The 17,266-nt window shown below is 37.6% G+C and overlaps 1 protein-coding gene across 1 annotated transcript in view; it reads right to left on the reverse strand.

Annotated features, from left to right (window-relative positions):
• Window positions 1-17,266, reverse strand: part of NXPH1 (neurexophilin 1) — a 433,080-nt gene that overhangs the window by 343,063 nt on the left and 72,751 nt on the right. Inside the window, exon 11 of the mRNA XM_077856780.1 lies at window positions 1,071-1,213. The gene's annotated coding sequence lies outside the window, so the exon portion shown is untranslated. The remainder of the gene's footprint in view (window positions 1-1,070; window positions 1,214-17,266) is intronic.

The raw sequence follows: 17,266 nt of genomic DNA on the forward strand, positions 1-17,266 counted from the left end.
TTGAAAGTGATCAGAAATGATGTTCCCCACTTAGAAGCCTGAAAAGCTTTTAGATTGATCCTCCACTTTCTCTTTTTTTATCTTCTGACGAAAGTAGAAGGGCAGTTGGAATGAAGTAGAGGAACAGAGAACTCCAAGTCCTCAGGGAATGATGGGGCCACATGAAGGAAGGACTGTGTGAGGCAGACATTTCCAACAACCCATGCTGGAATGTGTTAGGAATAAATTTCATAAATTGTGACTGTGTTTAGCCACTAAGATTTTGGCGTTGTTTGGAACATCAATTAGCCTGCTCTGACTGATTAATGTATAATACATTAAAGGCTTTAGAGTCAGACAAACTTAAGCCTTTGTTTCAGCTCTGTCACTTCACTAGCTCTGAAAACTTAAGCAAGTTATTTAATCTCCAAGTACCTCAGTTCCCTTATTAGTGAAACACGGAAAATAGCGCTTCTGTAAACATAAAGTAAAATAAAATGTATGTAAATCTACTGGCACAGTCCCTGGAAATAGAATGTATACAGTATAATATAGCTATTATCATTGGGGAAGAGAAGGCATCATTTGTACGGTCTTATTAGCCAGCGTTTAAATGGCCTTGGAGAATGGAATAAGAAGGTAGACCTATCAGAAATGTTCCTCTGTAGTATTTTCTAGAGAAGACAACTACAATTTTATCTTTATCTATTATTAAAGAATTACTTCTGATTAAAATAATATTTTGTTAATCTCAAGGAATGATAAGGAAACCTAAGATTTAGAGCTGAGATTCAAATTCCAATATGAAATATCTACCTCTGACCATGATTAAATGACTGGTATGGGAAATATTTTCATTCCAAACTATAAAAATGTACAAGATATATAAGGCAATAGTTGTCAAACACTGGGCGATGAATTATACAGGGCTTTGATCCTTGACAGAGGGAAACATGTAGGGTGAGCTTCATGTTGACCCCATATTTCCATTTAGGTCCTTTTCTGTACTTCAGAAAGTGGCAGACTCATTAGAGAAGACAAAGTTGGAAATTAGGGTTGCTTAAGAAGCTAAAATTTAAAGAGAAAGGTACCTGAGTTGGGAAAGATGCAAAAAGTGGGGTCCTAGAACTCTGCATGGAGGTGCCCCTCATGACTTTGGCCAAGCACTGGACTGTACTTGTGCTGGGTGAAACTCAGTGAGTCCATCCAGAGAACAGCTGCTAGAAAATGATTCCTAAAAAAGATACCAGAGATTATAAAGTGCTTGGAAATTCTGGAGTTCTACTCCATCGGAGTGGAATAAAGAGACTTTACTTAGTATTTTGGGCATTTAGTTAAGGCTATAGAAAGACACACATTAGAAATAAGGACTATACCCTAGAATAAGGGATATGCTCTAAGGGGGAGAAAAAAAACTGTAAAAGATCCTTTCTAACAAGATCTAAAACATCTACAATAGGGTTTCTCATCCTCAGCATTATTGAAATATTGGATCAGATTGTTCTTTGTCATGGGGTGCTTTATTTGTGAATTGTAAAATGTTCAGCAGCATTCCTAATCTTTACCCACCATATGCCACTATCACCTCCAAGTTGTGACAACCAAAAATATCTCTCTATATACATTGCCAAAAGGGGGAAATTACTCCTGATTGAGAGCCACTACTCTACAAGATCTAAGTGATCACTTTGAATTGTCAACCAGAAAAACTTAAAATTCTATAAAGAAAACATCATAATCCAAAAATTATGTCTCACCCATAATATTCAGTATACATTTTTAAAAACTGATACACATGCAAATAAAAAAGTATGACCTAAAGTAAAAACAAAAAGATTCAATAAAAATAGTCCCCCAGAATGATGTGGGTGCTGATATTATCAGAGAAGTACTCTTAAAGTACTATTATAAACATATTCAAAGATTTAAAGGAAATGATGAATAGAATGAGTGAATAGATAGAGAATATCACTATAGACATTAAAACTATAAAAAAGAATCAAATGTAAATTCAAGAACTGAAAATAAAATATATGAAATAAAAAAACTCACTGGATGAGTTCAGAAGAAAATTGAACCATGGAAACAAAGGAATTAGTGAGCTTGAAGATGGGTCAGTAGAAATCATCCCAACTGAAGAATAAAAATAAATATTAAATCCTGAAAAATGAACAGCATCTTAGTGTCCTCTGTCAATAGAAAGATGTTTAATAGGCACACAATTAGATTATCACAAGAATAGGAAAGAGATTGGTCATAAAAATATTTGAAGAAATAATAATTGAATATTACCCAAATTTGGTGAAAAATATCAATGTACAGATCTGAAAAGCTGAGCAAACCACATCATTCAGGGAACCTTGGATAAAGTACTCAGGGAAGTATTACATTAGACATGAGCAATCAATAATTATTCCTAGACTAAATGATGCTCTGGCTATACATAATGAAATTATAAAAGCAAGACACAAAATATTCAAGCAGTTTCCAAGTAACTTAACTGCATCCTAGAACAAAGGCCAAAAAGATTTCAAAGAATATAAAAATATTCAGCACCCCCAAAAATAAAATTCATAATGTTTGGCATCTAATCTAAATTTACCAGAGATACAAAGAAGCCAAAATATACAACCCATAAAGAGGAAATAAATCAATCAATTGAAACTGACCCACATTGAGACCAATGTCAGAATTAACAGACAAGGACACTAAAATAATTATTTAAGACTGTATTCTATATGTCCAAAAGTTTAAGTAAAGACAAGAAATATTTTTTTAAAAAGGGAGATTCTCCAAAGTCAGAAATCTGGGGCAATCAAACTGCATATGAAAACAGTCATGAAGGGGCAGTCCGGGTGGCTCAGTGGTTTAGCGCCACCTTCAGTCCAGGGCCTGATCCTGGAGACCCAGGATCGAGTCCCATGTCAGGCTCCCTGCATGGAGCCTGCTTCTCCTCTGCCTGTGTCTCTGCCCCTCTCTCTCTCTCTCTCTCTCTCTCTCTGTGTGTTTCTCATAAATAAATAAATAAATAAATAAATAAATAAATAAATAAATAAATCTTTAAAAAAAATAAAACAATCATGAATAACAAAAGATTAGGTATTTCAGAAGAAAATAACTTGAGGAAGTAACAACAGAAATTATCCAAAATGAAACTCAGAAAGAAAAAAAGAATTTAAAAAAATGAAAAAGCATCAGTCAGTGAGCTATGGGCCAACTTCAAGTGCCCTAACATTTATAATTAAAATTTCTGAAAGGAAGGGGTGGACCCAAAAATATGCTTGAAAAAATGATGGCCATTATTTTTCTAAACTGATGAAAACAATAAATTCACAGATCCATGAAGCACAACAAATTCCAAGAATAAGAAATAGGAATTAAACTACCGAGATACATTAATCAAATTGGTCAAAACCAGTGATAAAGAGAAAATCTTAAGAGCAGTCTGGGAATAGGGGGTCAGGGTAGGGAGGAGAGCATGGTACAGTGTGTTTATTTGTTTATTTATTTACTTATTTACTTATTATTAATAAATAAGGGTGAGGGTAGATTTCTCATCCCAAAGCAAGCATGAAGACAATGGAGCAACAACTTTAAAACACTGAAAGAGGAAAAAACTATCTGCCAACCTAGAATTCTACGCCTTGTAAAAATATTTTGCCAAAAATGAAGGCTAAAGAAAGTCTTTCTGAGACATGCAAAAGCTGAAAGAATTTATCACCAGAAGATGTGCACTATAAGAAATGTCAAAGGAAGTCCTCCAGGCCAAACAAGAAAGATATGAAATGGAAATATGGATCTATAAAAAGGAATATAGTACCTTTCTAGTAAGAAAAGGTAGCTACATGGATAAATATATTTTTTATTCTTATTTTTCTATCAATTTAGAAGAGAATTTGCTATTTAAACAAAATTAATAGCAATATATTATAGGGTTTATAACATATGTATAAAATAAAATGTATGACAGAAATAGTCTAGAGGCTAGAAGTGGGAAATGGAAGTATAATTATTAAATTATATGGAAAGTTATCTAATAGCGATTCTAAGTAGCCTATAATAAGTTAAGAATGCATATTTTTATTAAGATCAACACCTTTTACAAAATGAGATATAGGGACACCAGGTGGCTCAGTCAATTAAGCATCTGCCTTTGGCTCAGGTCATGATCCCGGGATCCTAGGATTAAGCCCCACATTGGGCTTTCCACTCAGAGGGAAGCCTGCTTCTCCTTCTCCCTCTACCTGCTTGTGTGCTCTCTGTCTCCGTCTCTGTCTCTCTTTGTCTCTCTCTAATAAATAAATAAAATCTTTAAAAAAACAATATATAATTCCAGAGCCGATATAGGAAATAAACAATATAAAAATATTTGATTAACCTAAATTGCAATTGTACTTCTTACTCTCTGTGACCATATGCAAGTTATCTCAACTTCTCTCTTCCTCTCTCTCTTTTTAGAGAAAGAGCACACACAAGCGAAGGTATGGAGGTATTGGGAGAGAGAGAGAGAGGGAATCTTGTGTGTGTGTGTATATTTTTTTATTGGAGTTCAATTGCCAATATATAGCATAACACCCAGTGCTCATCCCGTCAATTCACCCCTCAGTGCCCGTCACCCAGTCACCCGAACCCCCTGCCCACCTCCCTTTCCACTACCCCTTGTTCGTTTCCCAGGTTTGGAGTCTTTCATGTTCTGTCTCCCTCACTGATATTTCCCACTCATTCAGAGAGAGGGAATCTTAATCAGGCTCCGGGTCCAACATGCAGCCCAATGCGGGGCTTAATGTCACAAGCCTGAGATCATGACCTGAGCCGAAATCAAGAGTCAGACACTTAACCAACTGAGCCACCCACGCGCCCCTAATTCAACTTCTCTTAACTTCTGTTTCCTCCTCTCTCACTAAATGTAGTTCATAATACCAAGTTCATTAAATTGCAATGACAGACTAGACTTCACGTTCGCTGAGGATAAGGAGGATATCTTACTAATTTTTATATCGCCTGTACCAGGCATAATGCTTGAAACACATATTTTTATATTTACTAACTTTTTTCTTACACCCTGCACCTTGTACAGTGACCTAGTGCCTGGCATATAATGAATAACAAATATTTTTAAGCAAATTCATTGCAAACTGCAAAATGATGAGATATAAAAAGACAACAAATATATCAAATTAATTAAAATGTCATGTATTTCTATTTGCAGTAAGTCAAGGGAGAATTGCGCATGTTTATGCAAAAAAGTCACATTAAGAATATTTGAAGATAATACTCCATATTTCTTTGCCTCAACAACATTAATATGAATATCAAAATCTACCTTACAAATGTCAACAAAAAAAGAGTTTATCCTTCAATGATTTAAAACTGTCACAGGTTCAAAAAAAAAAAAACTGTCACAGGTTAAATCCTGATTAAAACAATTGTTCTTCCCAAGTCAGGTGGTCTCTGAGGGCTCTGGTCAGCAAGTCCACCAAGAGAAAAGAAAACATCAATAGTCTCCATGTCACAGTCACAGATGGCTGTCTGATTAACAGGTACTAAGGCCCTGAACTGTTTAGCTAAGAACCACTTTAATTTAAATGTTAAGTAGGGTCAAGGATAAAAAGCAAGAGTAACTTACTGCTTAATCTCTAAGAAGATGCATCAGGGATGTCTTCAGATATGAGGAATATTTACTGGCCTAAAGGATTCCCATTCACTCCTCTCATAATTAGTGATGGCAATCATCAGCTTTTGAGCACAAATTCCATCAGGTCCTGAACCAAGCACTTTGCATATATTTTTTTAAATATTTTTTTATTTTTATTTATTTATGATAGTCACACAGAGAGAGAGAGAGAGAGAGAGAGAGAGAGGCAGAGACACAGGCAGAGGGAGAAGCAGGCTCCATGCACCGGGAGCCCGATGTGGGATTTGATCCCGGGTCTCCAGGATCGCGCCCTGGGCCAAAGGCAGGCGCCAAACCGCTGCGCCACCCAGGGATCCCCTGCATATATTATTTAACTTAATGTTTATAACTCCCTAGACCAAATATTACATATACATTACTATTTTACACATAAGAAAACTAACTCTTAGGGATGCTTACTGATTTGTCCAGAGTCACACATTCAGGAGACAGAAACAAACATGAACAAAGTCAGGTCCGAGATTATTAAATAAAGGCTCTCTTAAATACTTGACCCTACTGCCTTCCTTAAATTTATTGTGGAAATGAGGAAATCTGATATCAGAACAGCATTTACCTAAAGAAGTATATATTATATTGTGTTCTAACATATCTTAATTGTCTATAATCCAGTTGATTTCAGTCTGACATTTTGGGAGGCTTCCAGTGATTTACACATAAATCTTTGTGTGCATTCTCTCTCTCTCTCTCTCTCTCTCTCTCTCTCTCTCCTCATACACACACACAGATAAACATACTTTAGAATCAGTGTAGTGAAAGGAAGGAACACAGCCTTCAAAGTCAGCTAAATTTGTTTCACACTTTGGCTCTTACAAGTTGCATGATCCTGACAGAATTATTTACCTTTCTGTTTTGTGATACATAAAATGAGGATAATAGTGTCTACCCTGTAGAGGTTTTTGAGGTTTAACTTAGTAGCATTTATGACAGGTCCCAACACAGAGACCAGTAACTATTTCCCATTTTCTTTTCTCCTCAAGAAACTTGCAAGCGTTTAAAATGAACGATTCGGGATGACTGGGTGGCTTAATGGTTTAGCGCTTGCCTTTGACTCAGGGCATGATCCTGGGGTCCCAGGGTCAAGTCCCGCATGGGACTCCCTGCAAGGAGCCTGCTTCTCCCTCTGCCTGAGTCTTTGACTCTCTCTGTGTCTCTCATGAATAAATAAATACATAAAATGTTTAAAAAATAAATAAAATAAAATGAACGATTCTTAACAAAGAAATGACTGGCTAATTAGGCATTGTCCATTGACATTGGACAATATTGGAAAGCACAGGTCTTGCTTTGGTCTCCAAATACCAAAGGCCTTTGTGGGTCTGGTCTCCTCTTGTAGGCTCAGTAATGTACCACCAGATGGCAGAATGTGTGTGATGAATAAGATGCAATAGGGCATGTCAACTGGGAAGTAGACTGGCATTCCAGAGAAAACAAAAATATGGACACTTTCCATAGATGGATACAAGACATTATATAGATGATTCCTACTGTCCATGGAAAGGTAATGCTTAAGATCTCTTCCAACTCTTAAGAGTTACAGTCTTATATGTTCTTGTATTTCTCAAAAGAGCTCTGTTCTGGTTACACAACCCTCAGGTTCTCAACATCAGGACTAAGTTAGTGTGAATCCAAATTAAAATGATTCTAGGGCACCTGGGTGGCTCGGTCGTTGAGCATCCGCCTTCGACTCAGGTCCTGATCCCAGGATCCTGGGATCCAGTCCCTCATCTGGTTCCCTGCTTCTCCCTCTGCCTATGTCTCTGCCTCTCTGTGTCTCTCACAAATAAATAAATAAAATCTTTAAAAAAAAAAAAAAGAGGAAAAGTTATGTTTGGTAGTAGGAAAACCCAATGGACTTCACCTTAATCAAATAATCAAAGTTAGCACAAATGAAAGACAAAATGACTTAATGTGTCTCCTAATTAGAAGTGCTGAGAAGGGTACAACATCAAGTCTGTAGTATTCCTGCAAAAGAAAAAAAGAGTTTAAAAAGTTTCACCTGAATGATAATAAACCAGTCAGACAAATCCCAATTAAAGGATTATCTACAAAGTAACTGAACTTGACTTTTCAAAAATGTCAAAAAAGCTCCAGGGAACTGTCCTAGAAAGACCCTAAAGAAGCAGATTAAGTAAATGCAATGAACAATCCTGACTAAATCCTGACTTTAAATTTTTTAAGAAATTTAACCTATGAAAACATTATTGGGACAATTGTAAAATTATAGATATTGACAATATTTTAGATCATAGTGTTACATTAGTGTTAGATGTCTCGAGTATGAAAATAATATTCGTTATGTCAATGAAATGTCTATTTCTTAGAAGACACAAGCTGAAAGAGGAAGTATCATGAATCCTGCAAGCCTGAACCTAACCCTCAAATTGTTCAGGAAAAGAAAAAGTGTGTGTGTGTGTGTGTGTGTGTGTGTGTGTGATTTCATATATATAGCTGAGGCCAGAGGGAGGAGCCATTTCTTTTTAACATTGGCAAAGTCTATAGTCTAACCCTTAGTCGTTTGATTTGCCTTTCCAGTTGGATCCAGGGAAGCAACTATCATTGCACGCATAAACCTGGCTTCTCTGAGCTCTGGCAGCACACTCATTTTAAGGCCACATGTGGGCTCCACAGGACAGCAGCAGGTATCTTTACCTGAATTTATTCTCCACCTGGAATGGAAATGGGTCATCACATCCACATCTGAGAAAGGTCAAACTTCAGAGCTTCTCTCAGCACCCAAGCTGTTCTTCCTTGTATTATTACACTTTACAGGGCCCCACCAAGTCTATTTTGAGACTTTTTTTTAATGGGGAAGTTGGTATGGTGTCTGTGATCCATTGAAATATTTTGCTAAAGGATGGACTCCACTATGATGCCCTCCCACTCCCATTGTCCCTTATGCTTGACCCTCAACCATGTTAAACCTGAAACATATATAGGAATCTGTTAGATGTTGAAAGAAACAACATGGGCTGGGAATTCATTCTAGCATGGACTTTCCTGACAGATTTCTGCTGCTGGGTCTGGACCATCTTTAAGTTCTCCCTTTTTCCCATGTACTTTCTCAGCAGTATGCTATTTGTAAAAGTATATCTTATCTTTCAGTACTATACTAACCTGAATCCAGAAGAAATACAGGAATTCCCAGTGTTTCAGGGTCAGACAAATCACCTGATCTCTCTGCATTTCTATTGCCTTACCTCTAAAATAGCAAAAATAATTATCTTGTTGAGTTGCATGGGGAATGAAAATACAGACTTCCTGTTTGATCAGGAGCTCCTAGAAAGTAGGAGTTTCTTCATTCATATTTGTGTCGCAGCACCAGGACTTTAAATACAGATCTGATTAAATGGTATGCCTGAATATAGATGCCTTAACAGGGACAGCCCTCTGTTCCCATATAGTCTAGGGAACACTCTGACTAATAGTTTCCAGAGATATGTAATATTACAGTTGATGTAGGTAAGTCCATTTCTTATATATGTTTGTGTTACTGCTCTTACACTGAACGGCAGTAGTTCGTACTACAAGAAAATACTGACTTGAGTTTAGCACATACTACATTTGCTATCCAATTAGATGGTTAAGATGAACTGAGTGATAAAAATATTACTCAAATATTTACATATGTTAGGACAGGGGTCAGCAAATTTTTCTGTAAAAAGCCAGATAATAAATAGCTAGATTTTGAGGGCTATATAGTCTCTGTCACAACTACTCAATGCTGTCATTATAATGGAAAGCATCACAGACAGTACTTAAATTACTGAGTATAGCTGTGTTTTATGGACACTAATACATGAATTTCATATAATTTTCATGTGTCTCAATATTCTTTAATTTTTTATTCAAAAAATTAAAAATGTTTCTCTGAGCTAAGAACACACAAAAATGGGCATGACAGGTTATAACATGTTAGGATATGTGCCAAGATATTACATGAATTGGTCGTGCATTTTTATATCAACCTAAAATTCAACTCCTGAAATTATGAGTTAAATAGATTTTGAATTGAAATTCGTGTTTTAAAAAGAAAGAATGAAGACAGTCGTGTGTCTTTAAAAGGCAATACTTTTTCAGAAATTTCCTGATTTTTTACTGTTTTCTAATGACAATAAAATTTCTAAAATTATCAGTGAACTGTAAAAATTATTTTCACTGTGTGTAAGTGATTTAAAGTTATTAAATTAGACCTGCTTCAATGGATCCTAATGGCTTATAGGTACCACTTAATGGCATATTTACTCATTCATTTTATATAATGATCCCCTAATACTAAAAATTTCAGAGCTTCCATACATTTTTTTAAAATATGTTTTTTTTTCCTCGACATATAATCAACCCATTAGGTGTTTGGTATATGTTAACAGCAGGAACAAATCTAAAAACCCAGTAAGAGAATGAAAGTTTATAAAAAGGCTCTTATAAAGGAAAAGGGAGGGATGCCTGAGTTGCTCAGCAGTTGAGGGTCTGCCTTCAGCCCAGGGCATGATCCTGGGGTCTCGGGATAGAGTCCCACAACAGGCTCCCTGCATGGAGCCTGCTTCTCCCTCTGCCTGTGTCTCTGCCTCTCTCTCTCTCTCTCTCTCTCTCATAAATAAGTAAATAAAATCTTTTAAAAAAAAATAAAGGAAAAGGGAGCATGTTAGATGTTTGTCCACCCTGCTCTTACTGAATTGCCCAAGCTTTCAAGGCTCCATGATTAAAAATCTGTGTCATGTCTATTTTTTTATGTGGTATCACAAGGGATGGGGAGAATGGAAGATAGTCATTGAACAAATAGATACTGTGTTCCTCTCTTGTATATCAAGGGTTGCTCTGGCATTAGCAAAGCAATAGTCAACTAATCAAGCAAGCTCCCTATTCTTACAGACTTATATTCTAGTGACAAAACATAGACAAATAAAGAAGAAAAATGTCAGATAATGATGGGTGCAATGCAAAGAATTTTCATAGGCTAATGTGATGGAGAGTAAGTACTAGAAAGGCTAGTTAAACCAGGTGATCAGAAAAAGGCCTCTTAGAGGAGGTGATACTAAAATTGAGATATAATTAACAAGGAGAAATGTTGGAACAAGAGCAAGGGGAAGTGCATATCAGGCGGGGAAAACAACTAGTACAAAGGCCTCAGGTAAGAATGAGTTGGTCTATTTGAGAAACTTAAATATTTGTATGGCTAAAGCACAGGAAGAGGGGCACCTGGGTGGCCCTGTCTTTGGCTCAGGACATGATCCCAGAGCCCAGCATCACATCAGGCTTCCTGCTCCATGGGGAGCCTGCTTCTCCCTCTCCCTCTACCTGCTACTCCCCCTGCTTGTGCTCTAGTGCTCTCTCTGTCAAATAAATAAAATCTTGCTTAAAATAAATAAATAAAGCAAGCAAGCAAGCACAGGGAGTATAAGTGAGTGGAGATGAATGCAGGCGGGTAGGCAATAGCCAGATCAGGTAAGCTTTTTTAAGCCAAGGTAAGGAGTCTGCACTTTATTCTAAGTATGACAGGGCAAGAGTATAAGGAGGGAAACCAGAGAAGAAGGTGTCATGGGAGTCCAGGCCAGAGATGACAGTAGGTCTAGAGAAAAGTGGGGAAAGGCCAATCTCTTTTAAAGACAACAGGTCAGGCTATTACAGGGGTGGAAGTGGGAGGTGAGGAAAAGAAGAATCAAGGATGACTCCTCCAATTTTAGCTATAGCAACTAGACAGATAAGTTTGCCATTCGCCAAGAAAGCAAGACAAAGAGGAAGCAGGTTTTGGGGTGGGGGACAGATCAAGAATTCTGTTTTGGTCATATTAATTTTGAAATACTGTATTAGTTTCCTAGGGCTGTCGTAACAAATTACCACAGACTGGGTGGCTTAACATAACAGAAATTTATTCTCTCACAGTTCTGGATGCCTGAAGTTCAAAATTAAAGTATGGACAGGGTAATAAATTCTAACTGATTCTTTCCCATCCTACATCTGTTGAAGGCTGAAAAGATCTCTGATTAAGAGAAACAAAAGCATAATGATTAAGAGTATACATCTTTTGCAGGTAGAGAGCCTGGACTTAATTCCCAATGCTGCCATTTACCAGGTGGAAGATCCTGGACAAACTATCTGATCTCTGCATGCCTCCATTTCTTGATCTGTAAAGTGGGGCTACAATGAAATTCTGACACTAACTACTTAGAAGAAGGCAAAACTTCACAGGTTAAGGGCTCAGGCCTTCACAAAACTGCTCTTACTTTAAACACTGGCAATAAGCTCAGTGGTTCCCAGGCCACCTCCACTTCTAGCCAGCTGCCTAAAAATCTGGGAGCTCCCATTACCAGGTTCAATAATTTGCTAACACAACTTTTAAAACTCAGAAAAGTGCTATAATATTACAATTTTGTTATAGCAAAAGAATACAACTCAGAACCAATGCAAAGAAGGCATGATCTGTGATGATACCAATGCAAAACTTCCTGTCTTCTCCCTGTGGATTCAGGACACATCACTTGGTTTATCCCAGCTTGCTTGCTTGCTTGCTTGCTTTATTTATTTATTTATTTATTTATTTATTTATTTATTTATTTATTTATTTATGAAAGACACAGAGAAAGAGGCAGAGACACAGAGGGAGAAGTAGGTTCCATGCAGGGAGCCCAATGCAGAACTCGATCCCAGGACCCCGGGATCACACCCTGAGCCAAAGGCAGATGCTCAACCACTGACCCACCCAGGCCCCTACCCAAGCTTTCATGTATACAATTTTCCATAGGGTTTCATTACTTAGGCATGATTGGCTGAAACATTTGCCACATGACTGAATTCAATCTCCAGCACCCTCTTCCCTTCCAGTAGGTTGAGCTGATATTGCATCTATTGCATGGCTCAAAGATTCAACTCTGAGGATGCCTGGATGGCAGAGCAGTTGAGCTCTGTTTTGGGTTTGGGGTGTGGTCCTAGAGTTCAGGGATCCTAGAGTTCAGGATCCCTGAGGGGAGCCTGCTTCTCCCCCTGCTGTGTCTCTTCCTCTCTCTCTCTCTCTGTCTCTCATGAATAAATAAATAAAATCTACAAAAAAAAAAAAAAAAAGACTCAACTCTGTAATGACATACTGGTCTTTTGCCAGTTACACCCCATCCTGGTACTATATAGGAACCTATGATGAGTTGTCTCGTGAAAACTAGCAGGGCCTACAATGAGTAACAAAGACACTCCTACAACTGAGGGAACTCCAAGGATTTGGAGGCTCTCTCCCAAGAACCATGAAAAAGGCTAGCCAAAGTCTTCATTATACAACAGGGTCTAATGACAAAACCTTCCTCAAGGGGTTGTTTTCAAGATTAAAAGAGCTAATAAATATAAAGTACTTAAAACACTGCCTAGCACTACAGAAGGCCAGCTAATTTTGTTCATTAAGTATTAGATATTCCTACATACAATCAATTAGTACTGCTAAATTCATACTTCTTTTTTTTTTTTTTTTTTTTTATGATAGTCACACAGAGAGAGAGAGAGAGGCAGAGACATAGGCAGAGGGAGAAGCAGGCTCCATGCACCGGGAGCCCGACGTGGGATTCGATCCCGGGTCTCCAGGATCGCGCCCTGGGCCAAAGGCAGGCGCCAAACCACTGCGCCACCCAGGGATCCCAGTACTGCTAAATTCATACTTCTGCTATATTTTCCTCCCTAAGAAAGATAGTCCACCTTGACTTCTCTGAATGTAGTAGACCCCATCAGATATTCTTGCTAAGGCTGAAGTATATGAATTTTTCATCTATCTTTTCAAGATCTGTGACAAGTTTCTTTTTTAAAAAGATTTTGTTTATTTACTTATTTTAGAGAGAGCAAGCAAGTTGGCAGGGAGTAGGGGCAGAGGGGGAGGGAGAGAATCTCAAACAGACTCCACACCATGGGGGAAGCCCCACATGGGGCTCAATCTCAGGATCCTGAGATCAGAACCTGAGCTGAAACCAAGAGTCAGATGCTCAACTGACCAAGCCACCCAGGCACCTCAAGTTTCTAATATAGTATCATCATGTACCAAAGAGACCATGGGTTTTTTTGTTTGTTTGTTTGTTTGTTTGTTTGTGGGTTGTTTTTTTTTTTTAAGTATTTTTATTTATTTATTCATGAGAGACACCAAGAGAAAGAGAGAGACAGAGACACAGGCAGAGGGAGAGAGGGAGAAGCAGGCTTCATGCAGGGAGCCTGATGTGGGACTTGATCCCGGGACTCCAGAATCATGCCCTGGGCAGAAGGCAGGCACTAAACTGCTGAGCCACCCAGGGATCCCAGACCATGGTTTTTATATAAAGCCTAAAAACTGTTGAGTAACTGGAATGATTACTAGCAATCAGTACTCTTAATTAAAACTTCCCACTATAATGTAACATAATCAATTTATATTTTCTGTTTTTCATTTTTTGTTTCAACAAACATTTATTTTGTACCAGGCATTATTTTAGGTTCTGAGTCTATAGCAGTGAACCAAACAAGGTTATTGCCTTCACTGAGTGGGAGAGCTTTTATACTCTGGGAAATTCAGATAATAATCACATTCTAAAATATTTATTTATAATACACATTTAACATATATTTAGTATATACAACATATACTATACACATAATATATATAACATATATAATGAAAAAAATAAAAGTGAATAAGGGATGGAGTGTGATGAAGGGTTCTGTTCTGTATTTATTTGGGTGTTCAGAAAATTTTTCTGAGGAGGTAATATTTAAGGAGAATTTGGAATGAAGTGATTCCTGTAAATCCTGACCTTTTTTCTGTTCTCTTATGTACCAGCGGATCTGCCTCTCTGGTTCCTATACACAGAATCTTTCTTCCTCACCTTTATCTAGACTAAACCAGTTGAACCTGTTTATAGCTGCCCATTTCTTCCACATGCCAAGGTCAGTTTGAAATTTAATGATATCCTACACCTAGTCATTTTGAGACAGCATCAAATTTAATAAAATTGTAATGCCTATATTGATGTTTTAAGGATTTTAGTCAGAGAGAGTGGTTAAGAGGGTGATTTTGTAGAAAGGACACAGGGGCCAACTTCAGCCAGGCAGCTTAGTAATCTCTCCCTTGAGAAAGCAGCAGAGTTATTTTTTATTTCTTTTTTTTATATTCTGCAACTGCAGATTTCAGTTAATATTAAATTACTTATCAGAGAGAGTTTGGAATATGGTTTTCTTTATATTCCATTTGACTTAACATCATTTCTCTGTGGTGAAGTCTCCTTGCTATAAAAGCTCTTTTTATAGATAATTGAACCTGAGAGCGAAATCTAGGCATTTTAAAGGAAATATAGCTGATTCTCTTTCCAGGGGAAAATAATCCTGGCTTCCTTCCTGGAACCAGCGAAGTATGAGGCAAATGACAGTCCTTGATTTCGATCAAAGATCCAAGACTATTCTCTGACAGTTGGGGGCAGATCATCAAGTGAAAGACTGCCTCATCTACTCCACTGTCTGTCTATTCAAGGCATCCAGCACTCAGATAATAAATGATAGACTACTGAAGCCATTAACAAGGAAAAAAATGCATTGATAAACTTCTCTTTTCCTCACAAAAATTCAGTAGAAATATTCATCAAGCCCAAATTGTGAAAGATACATAGATGAAAGAAAGACAGAGGGAGAAGGGGGAAGGAGAGGGAAAGAGAGGGAGGAAAATAAAGAACAAAAGAAAAAGAAAGAAAAATAGTCATCATCAAAAAGGATATCCTCATTCACTGTCAGAAAACAGCACTAGAAACGGATAAACTCTTTAGTTAAAATCATGGAAGGGGTTATATTCGGCTTTATTACCGGATAGCAGGGTTGTATACTACAGACCATTACAAACAGAATGGTATGAACAAAACAGCAGATATATACAATCAAACCGTCTATTGAGGCATGGAACCAAAGAGCAGAAGCAATCACCATGGAAAGCAGTGCAGTGACAATACAATTTTAAATCCATTTGATAGGCAAACTATATCAGTTGAAATTTCTCAGGATGAATGAGTTTAAAACTCGTTATCTGTAGAGCAGCCTATCCCATGATACCACTTTATTTATTCAGATGGAGATTGGAGAATATGGGTAAACATTACAGCTCCAGCCACAACATGTTTTGTAGATAAATCCTGTACAGTATTTGTTCTCTATGCCTTTGCATGTGGTTCTTTTCCACTATAGAAGAAAAGAGTAGGGCACGAGGGGAACAGTGAAAGGGATATCTTTAAAAGACATCATGCACAGAACTGTGAAATGGCAACACATGTTTGCCATGCAGGTCATAACAACACTGGAAGGCATTTAATGTCCCCAATTTAGAGTTTTAAATAGCTGGGGAAAGCTCTAACCTCTTCGAGCAGTCTATCAGACAGGAAAATTCATTATGTCTAAAGGCACTAGTTAGTCAGAACACACAGCAAGGTAACTTCACAGAGTGCAGGTCATAAAATACACATTTATTGTATGGCTGAATATTCACATTTTCCCTTTATTCCATTGGGAACCCTCGTTAGTTCAGCCGAAAGAAATGAAATGTCTAAAATGAAACAAAGGGACAAAATGTTTCTGTGTAAGTACAATAAAAATAATTCTTGGAGGAATTGTGGTTGGAGAAGGCTAAAAACATCTTTCATGGAGAGGATAAGAGCTGGAATACGGAATTTAAACATTCAGGGGGGCTTGGTTGGTTAAGTATCTGACTCGATTTCAGCTTAGGTCATGATCTCAGGGTTATGAGATCGAGCCCCACATCAGTCTCCGTGCTTAGGGAGTCTGCTGGAGATTCTCCCTCTGACCCTCATGCTCATGTATGCGTGCTCTCTCTCTCTCTCTCTCTCTCTAAAATAAATAAATAAATCTGAAAAAAACTTAAACATTCAGTGTAAAAATTTTGTCATTTTTTAAAAGATTTATGTATTTATTTGACGAGGAGAGACAGCAAGCACATGCACATGCACACAGAGGGAGAGGGAGAAGCAGGCTCCTTGCTGAGCTTGGAGCCCGACTTGGGGCTCAATCCTAAGCTGCTGGGATCATGATCTGAACTGAAGGCAGATGCTTAACCAACTGAGCCACCCAGGCACTCTCACACTACTCTTATGAATGGTCTACAGATATTCATTTACCAAAAGACACAGATGCATTCCCAACAGACAAAGGACTCTGTCTTGATAAACATCTTAACTCTTCTACTAAAGGTTGAACCCTCCATCTTATTTGACCATTTCTTCTTTTAGTCATGAAAAATTGGCTATTTTAGGTAGAAAAAAGAATACAATGATCAAAAAAAAATCTCTATTTCCCTCACAAGAAAGAGGTTTCAGGTGAGTTCACTGATTTAGAGGTAAAATGCCATATTTGGAACTTCTTGGAGTGAACAACATATGTGTTGAATGTGCCAGATGCACTTAGTGTTACAGAGATGGAGTCAGGGGTGGCCTATTGATGTGGGATTTGGAGTAGATCACTTAATCTCTGCTTGGTTTTTGTTGCTGTTGTTTTTCCATCTGTAAAACAAGGAATTTAGATTAGACCACCTGAGTACCATGCAAATGTTCTATGATTTTGAGTCTTTGCTAATGACCTTACAATGGTACATAATTTTTG

The sequence above is a fragment of the Canis aureus genome, chromosome 18 (assembly GCF_053574225.1).
Source record: "Canis aureus isolate CA01 chromosome 18, VMU_Caureus_v.1.0, whole genome shotgun sequence".
Taxonomy (NCBI): domain Eukaryota; kingdom Metazoa; phylum Chordata; class Mammalia; order Carnivora; family Canidae; genus Canis; species Canis aureus.